This window comes from Orcinus orca, chromosome 2, assembly GCF_937001465.1.
Source record: "Orcinus orca chromosome 2, mOrcOrc1.1, whole genome shotgun sequence".
NCBI lineage: Eukaryota > Metazoa > Chordata > Mammalia > Artiodactyla > Delphinidae > Orcinus > Orcinus orca.
This window is the reverse complement of record NC_064560.1, coordinates 81,244,375-81,262,280: the sequence shown is the minus strand read 5'-3', so window position 1 is coordinate 81,262,280 and position 17,906 is coordinate 81,244,375. Positions and strand designations below refer to the sequence as shown.

Here is a 17,906-nt window from a genome sequence, read left to right as displayed (position 1 = left end):
GAAGAGAATATAGGAAATTTCTTATGACTTAGAGGAAGAATTTTTTAAATAAGACTAAAATAGCTGGGCTTCCCTGGTGGCGCAGTGGTTGAGAGTCCGCCTGCCAATGCAGGGGACACGGGTTCGTGCCCCGGTCCGGGAAGATCCCACATGCCGCGGAGCGGCTGGGCCCGTGAGCCATGGCCGCTGAGCCTGCGTGTCCGGAGCCTGTGCTCCGCAATGGGAGCGGCCGCGACGGTGAGAGGCCCGCGTACCGCAAAAAAAAAAAAAAAAAAAAGACTAAAATGGCTAAAATAAATTATTAACTGCTTCGCGTGAAAAGTATTAAAACTGTTAAGAAAGTGAGTAGACAGACCACATACTGTGAGGAGATATTTACCAAACATATCACTGATTGAGGAATGGTACTCAGATGATTTAAAGCATTCCTAAGATGTAATAAGAAAAGACAAACAACCCAATGGAAAAATGGGCCATCGAAATAAGTAGAAATTTTGCAGAAATGCAAGAACAAAAAAGTGATAGACACGGACAAAATTCTGACAATCTAATTTTTATGAAAATAAATGAAAAATAAGACCGCATAGAGATAATAGCTTATACCTATCAGACTGGGAAAAAATTTTAAATGAACAACGCCATGTATGGACAATAATATGGAGAAAATGTAACTTTCTTTTGATGCTGGTCAAAGGCAAACGTTGTGCAATTGTTTGTGGCGCAAACTGCACGTCCTGACCTAGATGTAATGCACTTGCATCCCAGGAACTCTCCCACATCCTTTGATCCTCACACGCATGCACCAGAGGGCAGACACAAGCTCCTATGAGCACAGAAACCACCAGATGCTCATCAACTGCCGAATGGAATCCGAATTTCAGGGAAAATGAGTGCATGGCGGCTACAAGCATCAACATGGCTGGATAGATAAGCTATATTAAGGGAAAGAAGCAAGCCACAGAAGGATGCACACAATCCGCTTATGTAAAGTGCAAACAGCAGGCAGATCCAGGCACTGTTTAGCTGGGCAAGCTAGACGGTCCCGGACTTATGATGGTTCCACTTACATTTTTTCGACTTTAAGATGGTGTGACATTTATATGCATTCAGTAGAAACCATACTTCAAAACTAAAAAAAAATTATTTTATACTGAAGTATAGTTGATTAACAATGTTGTGTTAGTTTCAGGTGTACAACAGAGTGATTCGGTTATACATATACATGTATCTATTCTTTTTCAAATTCTTTTTCCATTTATGTTATTACAGAGTATTGAGAAGAGTTCCCTGTGCTATACAGTAGGTCCTTGTTAGTTATCCATTTTAAATATAGCAGTGTGTACATGTAAATCCCAAACTCTCAATCTGTCCCTCCCTCCATCCTTTCCCCTGGGTAACTGTAAGTTCGTTCTGTAAGTCTGTGAGTCTGTTTCCATTTTGTAAATAAGTTTGTATCTTTTTTTTTAGATTCCCCATATAAACGATATCATATGATTTTTGCCTTTCTCTGTCTGACTTACTTCACTTAGTATGATAATCTCCAGGTCCATCCATGTTGCTGCAAATGGCATTATTTCATTCTTTTTTATGGCTGAGTAATATTCCATTGTATATATGTACCACATCTTCTTTATCCATTCCTCTGTTGATGGACATTTAGGTTGCTTCCTTGTCTTGGCTATTGTAAACAGCACTGCAATGAACATTGGGGTGCATGTATCCTTTTGAACCACGTTTTTCTCTGGATATATACCCAGGAGTGGGACTGCAGGATCATATGGTAGCTCTTGAATTTTGATCTTTTCTCAGGCTAGCGATAAGCAGTACAATCCTCTCTCGAGATGCTGGGCAGTGGCAGTGAACCACCCCGTCCCAAGGGTAAACAACCGATATACTTACAACCATCTTGGACCCAGACAGCCATTCTGTTTTTTTGATTTAAGTACAGTATTCAATAGATTACATGAGATATTCAACCCTTTATTATAAAATAGGCTTTGTGTTAGAGGATTTCGCCCAACTATATAGGCTAATATAAGTGTTTTGCATATGTTTCAAGGAAGCTGGGCTAAACTATGATTTTTGGTAGGTTAGGTGTATTAAATGCATTATTTATTTGTTTGTTTATTTATTTTTGGCTGCTTTGGGTCTTTGTTGCTGTGCACAGGCTTTCTCTAGTTCTAGCGAGCGGGGGGGCTACTCTTCATTGCAGTACATGGGCTCCTCATTGTGGTGGCTTCTCTTGCTGTGCAGCATGGGCTCTAGGCATGCAAGCTTCAGTAGTTGTGGCACATGGGCTCAGTAGCTGTGGCTCGTGGGCTCTAGAGCGCAGGCTCAGTAGTTGTGGCACATGGGCTTAGTTGCTCCGCAGCATGTGGGATCTTCCCGGACCACGGCTCGAACCCGTGTCCCCTGTATTGGCAGGCAGATTCTTAACCACTGCACCACCAGGGAAGTCCTTACATGCATTTTTTTTTTTTTTTTGCGGTACGCAGGCCTCTCACTGTTGTGGCCCTCTCCCGTTGCAGAGCACAGGCTCTGGACACGCAGGCTCAGCGGCCATGGCTCACAGGCCCAGCCACTCTGCAGCATGTGGGATCTTCCCAGACCGGGGCACGAACCCGTGTACCCTGCATCGGCAGGCGGACTCTCAACCACTGCGCCACCAGGGAAACCCTTTACATGCATTTTTGACTCGGGATATTTTCCATTTACGATGGGTTTATTGGGATGTAACCGCATCATAAGTTGAGGGAGATCTGTGTAAACATAGGTGATTTAGGACAGGGGTGACCTCTGTGGGTTGGGGACGGGGGACATCCATGAATTCTGGGGTACAATCGTGCTCCTCCTGTGTGATGGGTGCATGGCTGTGTATTTTGTTCTTTAAACCATTCACATAGTTTTCAATGCATTTTCTTTGTCCATATGCTATTGTTTATAATAAAAAAAAGAGAGGGAAAGAAAACAGTCATATGCAGAGCAAAAAATCCTAAAAGATCCTTATGAAAAAGACTAATAACAAAGGTATAGGAATCATCTGAAAAACCTATAAAACTCCACTGAAAAACATGAATGGACACCCAATAAAGGGAGAATATTTCCTGGACAAGTAGACAGACAGTACTGCAATATCAATTAGTCTGTAATTAGTCTTTAAAACCAGTAGAATCTCAACAAATTTCGCAGCAATCTTACAAAGCCACTTCTAAGATTCCTAGAGAAGGAATGTCAAGGCCAGGTGAAAGAGAAGAGGGCTAGCTGTACCAAATTTTAATTTTACTGACTTGCTTCGGAGCACGAACCTGTCAGTGTAAAACACCCAGTGGTCTGGACAAACAACCAATTTGTTTCTCAATACATTTGGGCCCAAGACGAAAGGGGAAGTAACTAGGCACTAAACTGAGTTGCAGAGGCAGACCCGCTAGCAGACAGCCTGGGCACAGCCCTGGCATCCTTGGCGCTGGGTCCTGGAGCCTACAGAAGCCTGTGCCAGGCATGGAGGTGGGTGGAAAGGGACCCACAGAAGCGGGACCACATGGGGCTGATCAATTCTGCTCTCAAGCCTCCACAGAGAGAGGTGCCTTTGTCTGAAGTGCCAGGTGGGATAAAAAGTCTCCCACAATAATATTTCAGAATCATGAAGGCAAATTACTGAGTATTATATATAGAATGGATAAACAATAAGGTCCTACTGTATAGCACAGGGAACTATATTTAATATCTTGTGATAAACTGTAATTGATTGAAAGAAAAAATATATATATAAATGAATCACTCTGCTATACAGTAGAAATTAACACAGCATTGTAAATCAACTATACTTCAATAAAATAAATTTTAAATAATTTCTCCCCCAGGTTCATCATCCACTTCACTGCTAGTGGATGGCGTAGAAACTCTAGCAGAGGTGATGATTATGATTTTTCACTGCAGCTCCTATTTACTGAGCACATACTACATACAAGGTACCAGGCTGAATGCATCACAGGATTTCTTTTAATCCCACAAGAACCCCGAGAGGGAGGTCTCCCGTCCTGGCCTGAATGTCTGTTCTTCATGAAGCTTCTCTGTTCCTCCCAGCATCTCCTGGGCTCCCAGAGCCTGTGCTCCTCGGATGCCTGGCTCGCTTGCTGTAAAAATGCAGGGCCCTCCTCCACACATAACCTTCACCCATCCCCTGTTGGGACAGGCTTTATTTCTTAGCCTTCCTCAGAGCTTTAAAAGAAAAGTGAATTTCTATGAAACGGGCTTTAATTCACACACTGACCACTCAGTTCTTCTGCCACTCAGGAAGGCACAGAAAAAATGTGGAGGCCTCAGTCCTCCTGGAACCCAGTTTGATTTCCAGTTCTCTAAGGGAATCAAAACTTGCAGCATGTCCTGGCTAAAGTTTCAAGAAATTTAAATTCAGGAAAAGTCTGTAACAACTTCTGGAAACAAAAGGGAGATTCTCTTTTTGTACCGTAAGATATTGCAAGCACAAAATATGTCTGTAATAAATTATGTAAAGATTTGGGAGGCTGAAGTGCTTTTCAACATGCAAGTTCCTCTAGAGAGAAATGCAAGAACATTGCAGTGACTTAAAAGCAAGTTTAGATCAAGAACACAGTGAGGGGAGAGAAAGGCTATCAGCCAAAAGGAAGGGTGTTGATGCTTTGCATGCACTTTAGTCCTGGAAGACAAGTTTCTAAAATCAAATAGCCATTTTAGACCCGTATTGCTGTCTTGAAAGGCAGGATGTGGCTGGCTTGGACAGCGTGATGGTGAGGCCCTGGGAAGCCACTTCAACTCTGCTTCATCTATTACCATGGGCTTGAGCTGTCCTAAGGGTCCTGGTAGAGACCGATGGGGAGGGCCCTCTGAAAATACTCCGGGGACGGAAGGGGGCTCACAGCTGTAAGGTGACATTATTCTAAAGTAAAAATATATGCACAGAGAGGGGCTAAAGATGAAAGAAGACCAGGCACGCTCCCAGGCCTGACTGCTGGCAAACAGCAGGTGAAAAGGAGCTGTGGTCACCCAGTAGGGTAGCCAGGCTGCCAGCTGCCCAGAGGCTGCCCGATAGACTCCAGGTGGCCCCAGGCAGGTCACCACGCACAGGGGCTCTCTGGCCTCCCTGGAGGTGGCCTCTTCCCTCAGACCACCCAGACCCTGGTGCCTCCCACTCCCACCTAGGTTCTGCTGTGTTTTTCCATCTGGTTTCCCTCTACCTATCCTAACGCCCCTCTGCCCTTCACAAGCCAGGGTCCCTTCAAGTCCCTTATCCTGCAAGAAATGTTTGCTGATCATTCAATCAGCAAACTTTCACTGACCACCTACTTTGCAAGGAGCCGTGGGAGGTGGGGTATAAGCAGGTTGGATATTTTCCCTGAAGACCCTGTGCCTTGAAACTGGAGAGCGGCAGGGAGAGCAAAGCCTGCAGGGCAGCCTGCTCCCTGCTGAGCCTCAGGGGCCCAGAGAAGAGAGAGGAGATGCTGAGCTTGGAACCTACACCCTCAGGAATTCCCAAGAGAAGGGGCAGGGACGTGGTATTTACTGAGTGACTGCTCTGTGCACCTGGACTAGGTGTTCATGAGTTCCCTCAGGGCATTCTCATGGCTGCAGCTGAGGGTGGGGGGGACACAGACCTCTCCTTCCACTTCACCCTGGAGGAGAATTCTCAGCAGCGTGAACTGTGCCTGCAAAGACGATGCCCTGCATGCTTCCTGACCCCCCTGCCAACCCGACACTCAGCTCCGAGATGGACAATACTTTTTCTTTCAGCTTTTTCCCCCTACTTGCTTTAAATTTGCTTAAGCACACTCACCATGTGGACTTCACACCAAGCTTGGGGCCCACTGGTGGTTCAAGGTGACAGCAGGATGTCAGAGAGGCCCCCTTCCCTCTGCCCTGCCTGTTTCCCAAGGCAGCTTCTCCTCATCCTTTGGCTTTAATGTTCCCTCCTCAGAGAGGCCTCCCAGGACCACTCTTTATAAAGAATACGCCCTGACCTTTATCCTCAATGACTCACCCTCTCTATTCTCTGTGGATAATCTACAATGACCCTGTTTATCAGTTTACTCATATGTGGGTCAGCGACTATCACTAGGTGGGTGTCCCAGGAGGGCCGTGACCCGGGTCACCACACGGGGACACTGCATGCAGGCCAGAGAGCTTGCTCTGGGCCTAGGGCTCCATCTAGGATGCCAGCTGCTTTCGTGGTGGGCTCTGCTGGGCTGGAAGGCATCAGGACAACCCATGGGCACCCATCTCTGTAGGATCTGAAATGACTCTCTCTGCTAGGCAGAATCACTCCTACACCCTGCTCACGCTGCACCAGGTTCACGAAACTGGCCCTGAGCAATCTGCCTTGACAGTTTCCCTTTCCTTTAACAATCTAAAGCATTTCCAGTGGGTGCATCTCAATTTCACATTTCCACTGTTTATTACCTTGAAATTTCCCCTACTTTTTTCTAAAGTCGAAGCCTTGCTTTTTCAACTCAGAGCCAGAGTTTCATCCTTGTAGGAAGGGTACAGGAGGTGCTCAGTGAATGGCAATGAAGAAACCCTCCAACCTCTAACAAGATGTGTCAGCAACCTTTATATGGGTCCCACTCCAGTGGAAGCCACTCTGCTCCACCAACCTGGCTGTCAAAGCAGTGATATTGATGCAGCTGTCGGGAGACTGTACTCACCCGTGTTCCCCAGCTCTGCTCCCTGCAGCATCGCAGCACTCCACCCGATGGTCCAGAACCCAGGCCAGTCAGCTTGCTCAGGACCACACAGCAAAGCACCCAGCTGTGCCCAGCCACTCACTCCGTTCCTGCCCTTCCAGCTCTGTCATCCCTGGGGCATTGTTTTTTGTTTGTTTGTTTGAAATTGGCAACCTACAAGCATTTTAGTATCAAAAGGAACAAAACGGGTGCAGCATGGGAAAAAGAGGGGGTCCTTCTGTCCCCTCAAGGGTGGTGGGCAAAGGAGACCCCAGGGTCTCAAGCAGGTTGGAATCAGACAGAAGTACAAAAGTGGTCACTGTCCAGGCAATATTGACCTGCCAGACATTTACCTCCTCACACACATCTAGGGCCACCTGGAATTGGGCATGCATGAGGCTGCAGGGCATGCAGTGCCGCTCTGCCCTGGAAAACCTGACACGGGGCCCTCTGAGAGCAACTCACAGACAGAGGCAAATGTCACACTTGCTGGTCTCTGGGTCCTAGCTGTTGCCTCTTGTCGCCTAGAAGTGAGCCCTTCAGCCCCTAATTGCTTCCCCCACGCCTGGATCTGGGAGCAGGACAGGGTCCGCGAAGGGAAAATGCCAGGCCAACCCTGTCGGGAGGAGCCCGCTAGACCAGCCTGTGCCTCCACGTGGCCACAGAGGCCCAGGGTCTGTGATTCTAGGGCCTCAGGTGACTGCAGACCAGGTTTTGAGAAAATCAGACACAGAGCTGCTTCAAATGGAAGAGTCTTCTGTTTGACCTTGAAGCAGAAAAGGGACTTTTTGAGCATTTCCAACATGCCAGCCACAGTCCATTTGCTCCATCCTTATATTTGACCATAATTCTGTGCCACAGAGGCTAGCATGCCTACTTTAATGACCACCTCTCCTGGGCCTAGAGGAGTTAAGTAACCTGACCAGGGTCACACAGCAGTAAGTCACCTAGAATCTGAATGCAAGTCAAAGCTTTGACATTGTGCCTCTTCTTGAGATGCTCTGAGATGCTAATGATATTTTATCCTGCTGTTGGAAGGCCATGGTCAGCTCATCCCCATGTTCCTGGAGCCCCAGAGGTGTTTTGCCTGCCTGAAGGTCCTTCTGTGATAATCAAGCCCACAGGCCTGTTACTGCTCCTCCAGAGAGGGCTTTGCTTCTCTCCCAACAATAGCAGCCAAACGTTCTTCTTTCCTTACCTCTCCCTTCTCCACCGGGGATATTTTCTATTTCAAAATGGTTGAAATTTTACTGTGACAATTACATTTCTTATTCAAGATGAAAATTTTTTTCACATCAGGAATGAAAATGGTTACTCTCCTGTTCTTTATTAAACTGGGACATTTTCACATGGAAGCTAAGCAGCGGAAACACTTTTTATTCTAACATCTTGACCTTTAGCAACCTTTGATACCTTTAATTTATGTTGTTTCCCTGGTATCGTGACCTCTGCTGGGAGACAGGCAAGAGCGGTGAGGCTCCCCGTTGTGGCTGTCCCAGAGGAGGTGACCCTCCTTCAGGACCCCATCCTCCCACCCCAGCTCCTCTGCTTCCAGATGACCCGACCCACCTGCACGGAGCAGTGGTTCCCAAAGTGGGTGCCTGGACCACCTCATCAGCATCACCTGGAGATCTGTTAGAAATTAACGTTCTCAGGCTCCACCCAGAACCTGCTGAATCAGAAACCCCAGGGGGGCTGCCTATCGGTGTTTTCACAAGCCCTCCGGTTGGAGAACCACCGAGCTAGCCACTGCAGACCCCCTGGGCCTGGCCTCCACATATTCCATCCCCTTTCTCTTCTCACGCAGTCTCAGGAACTCATCCTTTTTTGTTTCCCAAGAGACCCACCTTCTGCAATTATCCCTTTGCCCCTCCCTTCCCAATACCTTCAAGCTCCTCCTCTCTGCTAGTTTTTTCCTCAGCTTGTTTCAAACATAATGGGGGGTGGGGTGGGGGCTCTTCTTGAAAAGGCATCTTTTATTTGACCTCCTGTCCCATAGAGACAACTCCCTCCTTGCTGTATTACCTTGGCAACTTATTTATTCTTTTTATGCATCACGTTTTCCTTTCTAAAAGTAGGAGTAATAGTACCTGTTAAACAGATAAGGTTGTAAGAGTTTAATGAGATAACATTAATAGAGGGGATGTGCTATGGGGATTAATTCCGCCGTCTTGGAATCAGCCTCAGCGGTTTTGCTGATGTAAGAGGTGTATTTAATGCAGTGATGAATATTGGTACATTTTTTGGATCCATGGCTCCAAGGTGAATTTCAGGGTGGGTTGGGCCAGCTTGTCAGCATTGTTTATGGATAACAGTGAGATGATGGTTTTTATCTGGTTTCAGTGAGGTGGAGGGAGGGCTGTGATGCTGAAGCTGGTCTTGTAGCAATAATGTGCCTATGTGACTGGCGGGGTATAAGAAGTCCCAGCTTAGACTCCATTTCGGCTGCCTCATTTTGAGGCATTCCTTGCAACCACCTATTATTCCAAGAGAGGAGTTACATCTGGCCTCCGCTGCAGGGGAGGCCAGTTGGAGGGAGCCTCTTCCTGGTAGGCAGCCTTTGGCTCCAAAGCAGTCCTGACCTTCATAATTGTTGCTGTATTACATCCTTTCTCAGCAATAACCTGTGGACTCGTAAATGTTGTCGTTTGGGGCCTTACGAGTCTTCTTTAGCAACAGAGTGCTGTCTGGCTGCCACTGTTAGTATAGGTGACATTACAGTTATTTTTCCTTCTGCCACATTATCGAACACAATTCCTTGTCGAACTGCTCACAAGAATTGTTGTACATTGCTTTCTTCATCCCTTCCTCCATTCTCTGCGCTCCCATCTCCCCTACCCAACTCTGGATCTTGTCCCTACTACCCAACCGAAACCAGAGTCACAAAAGTCACCAAGTCACTAACCTTTCAGCCCTTAGTTTACACAAGAGAACACAGCTGCCATCTGGAACTATTCTTTATACACAATACCATCATCCTTCATGATCTGATCCCTCCTCATCTCCCCTCTACTTCAGTTTCTCTCAAATCCCTTTTTCCAACCAACTATGCGTGTTCTCCCAAATCTGTCCCTGGCTCAGCTCTCCCCTTCAGATAACTGATTCATTCAGATGACTCCCAAGTTTCTTGTCTTGTTTTCTTTTCTACCCTTCAATTCACAACTCCCTGAAAGTATGTCCACCTGTACACCTCACTGGTACCTCAAAGTCAAGAGAACTTATCTTCCTTGTAAAACGTGCCTGTTGACCAGATCAATCAAGATTTAAAAACTGGATTCTCCCTTCCCTTCCCCCTCTCCATCTCCATGGGCCCTTTAGGTGTCTCTCTTTCTCTATGAGTTAGTCTTTCCTATCTTCTCTCTTTTCTTCTTTGTCTCTCACCTCTCCTCTTTTCTCCCCAACCTGGGCAACCATAAAATCCTGACATTGATAGAGAATGGCCTTCTTCCATTTTCCCTGCTTATTCTCTTGACACCACCATCACTGGGCTACCCGACTTCATGCAGTGGTGTAACAGGATGGCTTGAAGAGTTGCCTCTGAGACCTCACACCTTGCCAACTTGAAGGTATAATGAGAAAGAAGATATCTCCATTGTAGTCTCAAATGTCTCCAGGAAGATGTTTATTAATTACAAATGGTAACTTTATACTAGAGACACTTGGCAGATACAAACTTGATCAAATGATCAAGGTTAATGCAATGGACTAAATGTTCACGTTCCGCCCCAAATCATATGTTGAAAATCTAACCCCCAAGGTTATGAGGAGGTGAGGCCTTTGGGAGGTGACTAGGTCATAAGGGTGAAACCCTCATGAATGGAATTAGTGCCCTTATAAGAGACCCCAGAGAGCTCTCTCACTCTCTTTCGGCCATGTGAGGATACAAGGAGAAGCTGGAGTCTGCAAAATCTCTCATGAATTTGGATGCAAAAATCCTTAACAACATATTAGCCAACAGATCAAGCATATATAAAAATAACTATACACCATGATCAAGCAGGGTTTATTTTAGGGATGCAATGCTGGTTCAGTATTTGACAGTCGAGTAATGCAGTCCACCATATTAACAGACTAAGAAGGAAAATTACATGATCATATAAAGTGATGCATAAAAAATTTGACAAAATTCAACACCCCTTCAAGGTAAAAATTCTGAGAGAAATAGGAATACAAGGTAACTTCTTCAATTTAAGAAAGAGTATCTACAAAAAACTACAACTAACATACTTAATGGTGAAAGTCAGAATGATTTTCTGCTAAATTGGGAACAAAACAATGACACCTACTTTCATCACTCTTATTCAATACAGTGCTAGGTGCTCTAGCCAGTTTAACAGGTAGGAGAAGGAAATAAACAGTGTACATTGGCAGGAAGGAAAGAAAACTTCTGCTACTTCTGGATGACATGATGTTCTATGTAGAAAATCTCAAGGAATCTACAAAAACTCCTAGAACAAAGAAGTGCAGAAGGCAAGGTCCCATGATACAAAATCAACATACAAAAATCTAGTGTATTTCTCTATGTTATCAATGAACATGTGGACACTGAAATTAAAAATACAATATTATTTATAATTACTCATTTAAAAATGAATGTTTAGTTTATGTATAGGACTTGTAATTTGAACACTACAAAATAATGATGAAAGAAATCGAAGATCTAAATAAATGAAGAAACACAATGTGTCCATAGCTTGGAAGACTCAACATGCTAATACTAATGCACTAATATGAAGGTGCTAATACTCTTCAGATTGTTATACAGATTTAGTGCAATTCCCGTCAAAATGCAGCAAGATTTTAGATATAGGTAAGATTATCATAATACTTATGTGGAAAGGCAATGGAATGTGAATAGTTAAAACTATTTTGAAAAAGATGAATAAAGTGGGAGCAATCAACCTACACAATATTAAGGTTTACCATACAGATACATGGTGAGAGAGACATAGAGACTGATGGAAAAGAATAGAGAGCCCAGAAATAGACCCACACAAATACACCCAATGGATTTTTATCATGGATAAGAGAACATGCAGTAGTTTTCCTTTCCATTTCTAACAGAATCTCCCAGGTATCAGGAGATTACTTCCTTCTAGATCTTCCTTTCTCAGGTCAAGAACCCTTCAGACATGATCTGGCCCACAGGATTGAGAAGCCCAGGTCAAGAACCCTTCAGACATGATCTGGCCCACAGGATAGAGAAGCCCACTGCCTTGACTAGTTGGGACCCATTTCTCCCATTCTGTTTACTGTAGCTTCAGAAATTGTCATGAAGCTACTGGTTATGAGACTGCTCTTCTTAAAAAATTTATTTATTTAAACATTTTTTTATTTTAAATTTTTAAGGATTTATTTTATTTTATTTTTGTTGAATAGCTGATTTACAATATTATATTAGTTTCAGGTGTACAACATAGTGATTCAATATTTTTATAGATTATACTCCATTTGAAGTTATTATAAAATAATGGCTGTATTTCCCTATGCTATGCAATATGTCCTTGTTGCTTATTTATTTTATATATAGTAGCCTGTATATCTTAATCCCTTACCCTTATCTTGTTCCTCTTCCCTTCCCTCTCCCACCGGTAAACACTAGGTTGTTCTCTATATTTGTTTCTGTTTTGTTATGTTCATTTGTTTGTTTTATTTTTATATCACATATAAGTGAGAACAAAGAATATTTGTCTTTCTCTGTCTGACTTATTTCACCAAGCATAATCCCTCTAGGTCTATCCAAGTTGTTGCAAACGGCAGAATTTCATTCTTTTTTATGGCTGAGTAATATTCCATTGTGTGTGTGTGTGTGTGTGTGTGTGTGTGTGTGTGTACACACAATGAGTAATATTCATATATATATGTATATATATATATATATACACACACACACACACACATACACCCCGCATCTTCTTTATCCATTCATCTGTTGATGGACACTTAAGTTGCTTCCATATCTTGCATATTGTATACAATGCTGCTAAGAACACTGGGGTGCATGTACAGTATATTTTCAAATTACAGTTTTCTTTTTCTTTGGATATTTACCCAGGAGTGCAATTGCTTGATCATATGGTAGTTCTATTTTTAGTTTTTTGAGGAACCTCCATACTGTTTTCCATAGAAGCTGAACCAATTTACATTACCACCAACAGTGAAAGGGTTTCCTTTTCTCTACTTGTTTTTTAATTGTTATTCTTTTTTTTTTAACATCTTTATTAGAGTATAATAGCTTTACAATGGTGTGTTAGTTTCTGCTTCATAACAAAGTGAATCAGCTATACATATATCCCCATATCTCCTCTTGTGTTAAATAGCTGTTCTTTGTTTCTTTGATTTTTATCTTTCAACCTAAATTTACTGTTCCATTATCATCAGTATTGAATTTCATTGGATTAGATTTAGCACACCACAACTCCTGTCTATCAGAAGTCATCTGGACTCCTTTTGGTTCCACTTGTTGGCCTAACTCTGCATGTTTGCCCACCCCTGCTCCATAGCATTTACGAAACAGCTAGACAGGAAGGAAAACATGGCCTTACAGCAAACTACTAAAGACCAATTTCTAGGCTTAACTAAATGACTAACAGAAAATGTGTTCTTTGGTCATGGCAATGGTAAATCAAGGTTACATTTTTCCATCATTATCATAGGACTGCCATGAGGCATTTACAAGAGCAGAGAGTTACAGCTTGAAGGGACCCTAGAAGTAACCTAAAATCCAACATCTTCATTTTACAAATGGAAAACTTGACCTCAGAGGTAAAGTGACTTCTCCACAATTAACAACAGGTAGTTGACAGTTTAGGGATTTGAACCCAAATCTCCTGAGTGCAGTTTTTTGTTTGTTGTTTGTGTGTGTTTTTATTTAATTTAGTTACATTATGCTACATCTTTACTAAGTGCACTGCAAAAATTCAGATGTATGATGTCTAGCATCTCCCCACAAAAACTCTATCCAGAGAGAAAATGAAGTAGGAACCTACACTCACCTGTAGTAACACCACTTCAAGCTGCCCTCCTTCCTTCTGGTCATCTGTCCCAGAACATTATGTTACTTGGACATCACTGCCATAATTTTGAAGAATCAAATTTTTAAAATAAATTTATTTATTTTATTTACTTTTGGCTGCGTTGGGTCTTTGTTGCTGTGTGTGGGCTTTCTCTAGTTGCAGCGAGCAGGGGGCTACTCTTTGTTGCAGTGCGTGGGCTTCTCGTTGCGGTGGCTTCTCTTGTTGCAGAGCACAGGCTCTAGGTGTGCGGGCTTCAGCAATTTCGTCACACAGTCTCGGTAGTTGCGGCTTGCGGGCTTTAGAGCACAGGCTCAGTAGTTGTGGCACCTGGGCTTAGTTCCTCTATGGCATGTGGGATCTTCCTGGACCAGGGATGGAACTTGTGTCCTCTGCACTGGCAGGCAGATTCTTAACCACTGCGCCACCAGCAAAATCCCCAGAATCAAATTTTTATTCTTCCTCTTAAAACTCCTAAAAATTTTTAGGGTACTATCAGAGGAAAATCTCCTGGATACCTTGTTGATTTCACACATTAATTTCCACATATCTGTAATCAGCACCTGGTCCTTGGGATAGTGTACTCCAGCTTCTACTTATCTGTAGGTACGGTATAGAGAGAGGGCCTAGTAATTTTCTTCCTTATTTATAACAAATGATGCTAACAACTCATTAAACATTGTTTTCCCACAGGAGTGTGAGAGCACAGGATCTAGTTTGGCATATGGCACCCAACTGCCTCATCCTAAGAGTTGGCACCCCTGGAGGCCATGTGTCTTCTATGTCAAATTTCAATTCAAGAGGTTATAGAATGTGTTTTCTAGTTTTGAAACATAATTTCAAGGAATTGTGACTTTTGTTCAAAAACTTTAAGTTCTAAATAAATGAGAGCACATGCATAAAATAGAATATTGAGACACTGAAATTGAATTTTTGAAGTTTTAAATGCCATGGGGAAACAACAAGGAAGTAAAAACAGTTACAAGAAAATCATATATAGCATTACCTCAGGAATGTAAAAGTGCAGATATAAAAGACCAAAAGAAAAAATGCTAAAGGCTTATCATGTAGCCAAATCTGCCAATCTATTTCTTTATCATTCTGGGATTTCTGTCTGACTTAAGAAGGCCTTTCTGGATAGCCTTCCTAATATTTATTTGTATGATGTGACTTTTTACCCAACATTCAGATTTAAAACCCATCTGAAATTTATTCCTCTATAAGGCATATTGTTGGCATCCAATTCTATATTCATCCAACAACATCGATTAGGGCAAGATATTTATTAAATATGCCATCTTTTCCCATTGAGTTAAAATACATCTATGCTTCAATCCGTTTGCAAAATTGCCCATCTCTTTCAGTGATTTTTATTATTTTTCATTTTGTGTCAATACTATACTATTTGGACTAGTATAGTTACATAATACTTTTAGGATATGACACAACTCTCCTCTTACTATTCTTTTCCAAGCATCTCTTGCCAATATTTATGGGTTTGGGCTCAGCTAAAACAAAAATCTAAGGTACTGATTGAAACTGTATATTGCATTTATATATTAACATCAAAAGGACTGATGTCTTCAAATACAGTTTCCCCATCTATGCACATAGTATATTTCTCCATTAGTTAGATTTTAAGTCCGTTATTAAAAATTTATACTTCCATACTTGTTGCCTTTGGCATGCATTCCTAGGGCAAAATAAAAATACAATATACACAAAGTAAAAAAGAGTCAGATAGATTATTTCCAACACTCAGCCCAAAAATTAGACTTCCTGATGTACAAAGAGCTTACATAGTTGATAAAGAACAACAATCATAATTATAAACTGGTGCAGCCACTATGGAAAGCAGTATGGATGTTCCTCAAAAAATTAAAAATAGAACTACCATATGACCCAGAAATTCCACTTCTGGGAATATATCCCAAAGAAATGAAAACACTATGCTGAAGAGATATATGCACCCCCATGTTCACAGCATCATTATACACAATAGCCAAGACATGGAAATAACTAAGTGTCCAAAGAAGTTGTTAGTTGTGTATACACACACACACACACACACACACACATCCTCACAATATATACAATGGAATTTTATTCAGCCATAAGAAAGAAAGAAATTCTGCCAATTGGGACAACACAGAAGGACCTTAGGACCTTGAGGGCATTATGCTAAGTGAAATAACCCAGATGGAGAAAGACAAATACTGTATGATCTCACTTATATGTAGAATCTAAAAAACAAACAAACAAAGAAACCCAACCAAACTCATAGAAAAAGCAATTAGATTTGTGGTTTCCGGAGTTGGGGGTGATGGGTGGAAGGATTAGGGAAAGGTGGTTAGAAGGTACAAACTTTTGGTTACAAGATAAATAATTACTGAGGTTGTAATGTATGATATATTTGAAAGTTGTTGAGAGTAGATCCTAAGAGTTCTCACCACAAGGGTGATATTTTTATCTGTGTGAGGTGCTGAATGTTAACTAAATTAATTGTGGTAATCATTGCACAATATATATAAGTCAAATCATTACGATGCACACCTTAAACTTATACAGTGTTGTATGTCAATTATATCTCAATAAAACTGAAGGAAGAAAAGAACAACAGTCATAGAGGATAATGGGCAAAAGCCATTCTTGTAAAAGAGGGATTGGGGACAGCTGATGAGAGTATGAAAGAAGACACCACCTAACACACCTCACAAGCAATCAAGGAGATGCAAAGCAAAACACAATACTTTTGTTTACTAATCTGATGAGATTTGCAAAACAATAACAACAAAAACCTCTAATTTCCAGTGGTGGTGAAGATGTGCATCTCACACATTACTGGTGCGAGTGTAAATTGTAAAAGGATGTGCCAGCATAGGCTAAACATTAAAATGCACACATCCCTTGAATGACACTATTAAGATATTATCTTACAAAAGTAAAGAGTTCTAGTACAGAAAAAAGCTGTATATAAAAGGCTCTCCCCATCCTGTGCCCCCAGCATCATTTGTGATAGCAAAAGTCTGATCAAAAATAAAGGATGTATAGTTATCCCTATAAAATCCTTTGTTTACTTCTTTGATCTAATTAACATAGGGAAATAGGGTTTAAAATGAGAAAGCATGCAAATGAAACAGGACCTCAGATGAAGACATGTGACCCTCATACTTGCTGCAAGGTATTGGTCAGTGAGTGAAGTCTTCAGTCTCAGAACAACACAAGGTATGGATTAGAACAATATGGCTCCTCTCAAGCACACCCAGCTTGTAAGAATGGAATAAAATAATTTAACAAGGTGAATCTCTAGTTCCAGGACAAGATAGAGTAGAAAAAAAAAAAAACCTGGTGGTGAAAAAGTATTTGAAGAAATAGTGTCTCAAAATTTCCCCAATTTGGCAAAAGACATAAATCTGCAGATTTAAGAAGTTGAGCAAACCTGAAACATTATAAATCCAAAGAAATCTATGCCAAACACAAAATAATCAAATTCCTGAAAATTAAAGACAAAGAAAAAACCTTGAAAGCAGAGTAAGAGAAATGACATCTTACCTATAGGGGAATATAATTCAAGTGAATGGATTTCTCATCTGAAACCATAAAGACAAGAAGCAAGTGGAATAACATTTTTCAAGTGCTGAAAGAAAAGAACAGTGAACCCAGAATTCTATATCAGTAAATGTATCCATCAAGAATGAAGGGAGAATTAGGGCATTATCAGAGGAAGGAAATCTAAGAGAATTTGTCACTAGCAGACCTACCTTAAAAGAATGGCTAAGAAAGTTCTTAAAATGGGAAGAAATGATAAAAGAAGGGATCTCAGAACATCAGGAACGGAGGAAAAAACATTGGAAAAAACAAAAATTTGAGTGATATATGAAATTTTTCTTCTCCTTTTCTAAATTATTTTTGATAGTTAAAGCAAAAATTATAACACTGCTTGATGTACTTCTCAAAGTTCTATATAGAGGAAATATTTTAAATAATTATAAATAGGAGACAGTAAAGGGACTTAAACGGTGGTAAAGTATCTACATTTCATTCAAGCTGGTAAAATATCAACACTAGTAGACTGTGGTAAGTTATGTATACATAATGCAACACCTAGAGAAACCACTAAAATTCAAATAATTGAACTTATACAGAAGGTGTTCTCTAATCACAATGGAATCAAAATTGGAAGTCAATAATAGAAAGA

The 17,906-nt window shown here is 41.7% G+C and overlaps 1 protein-coding gene across 1 annotated transcript in view; it reads right to left on the bottom strand.

The window, feature by feature from the left end:
• The window catches only part of LOC101281390 (OTU domain-containing protein 7A), a 387,881-nt gene that overhangs the window by 203,034 nt on the left and 166,941 nt on the right, over nucleotides 1-17,906 (bottom strand). The gene's annotated exons all lie outside the window — the stretch shown is intronic.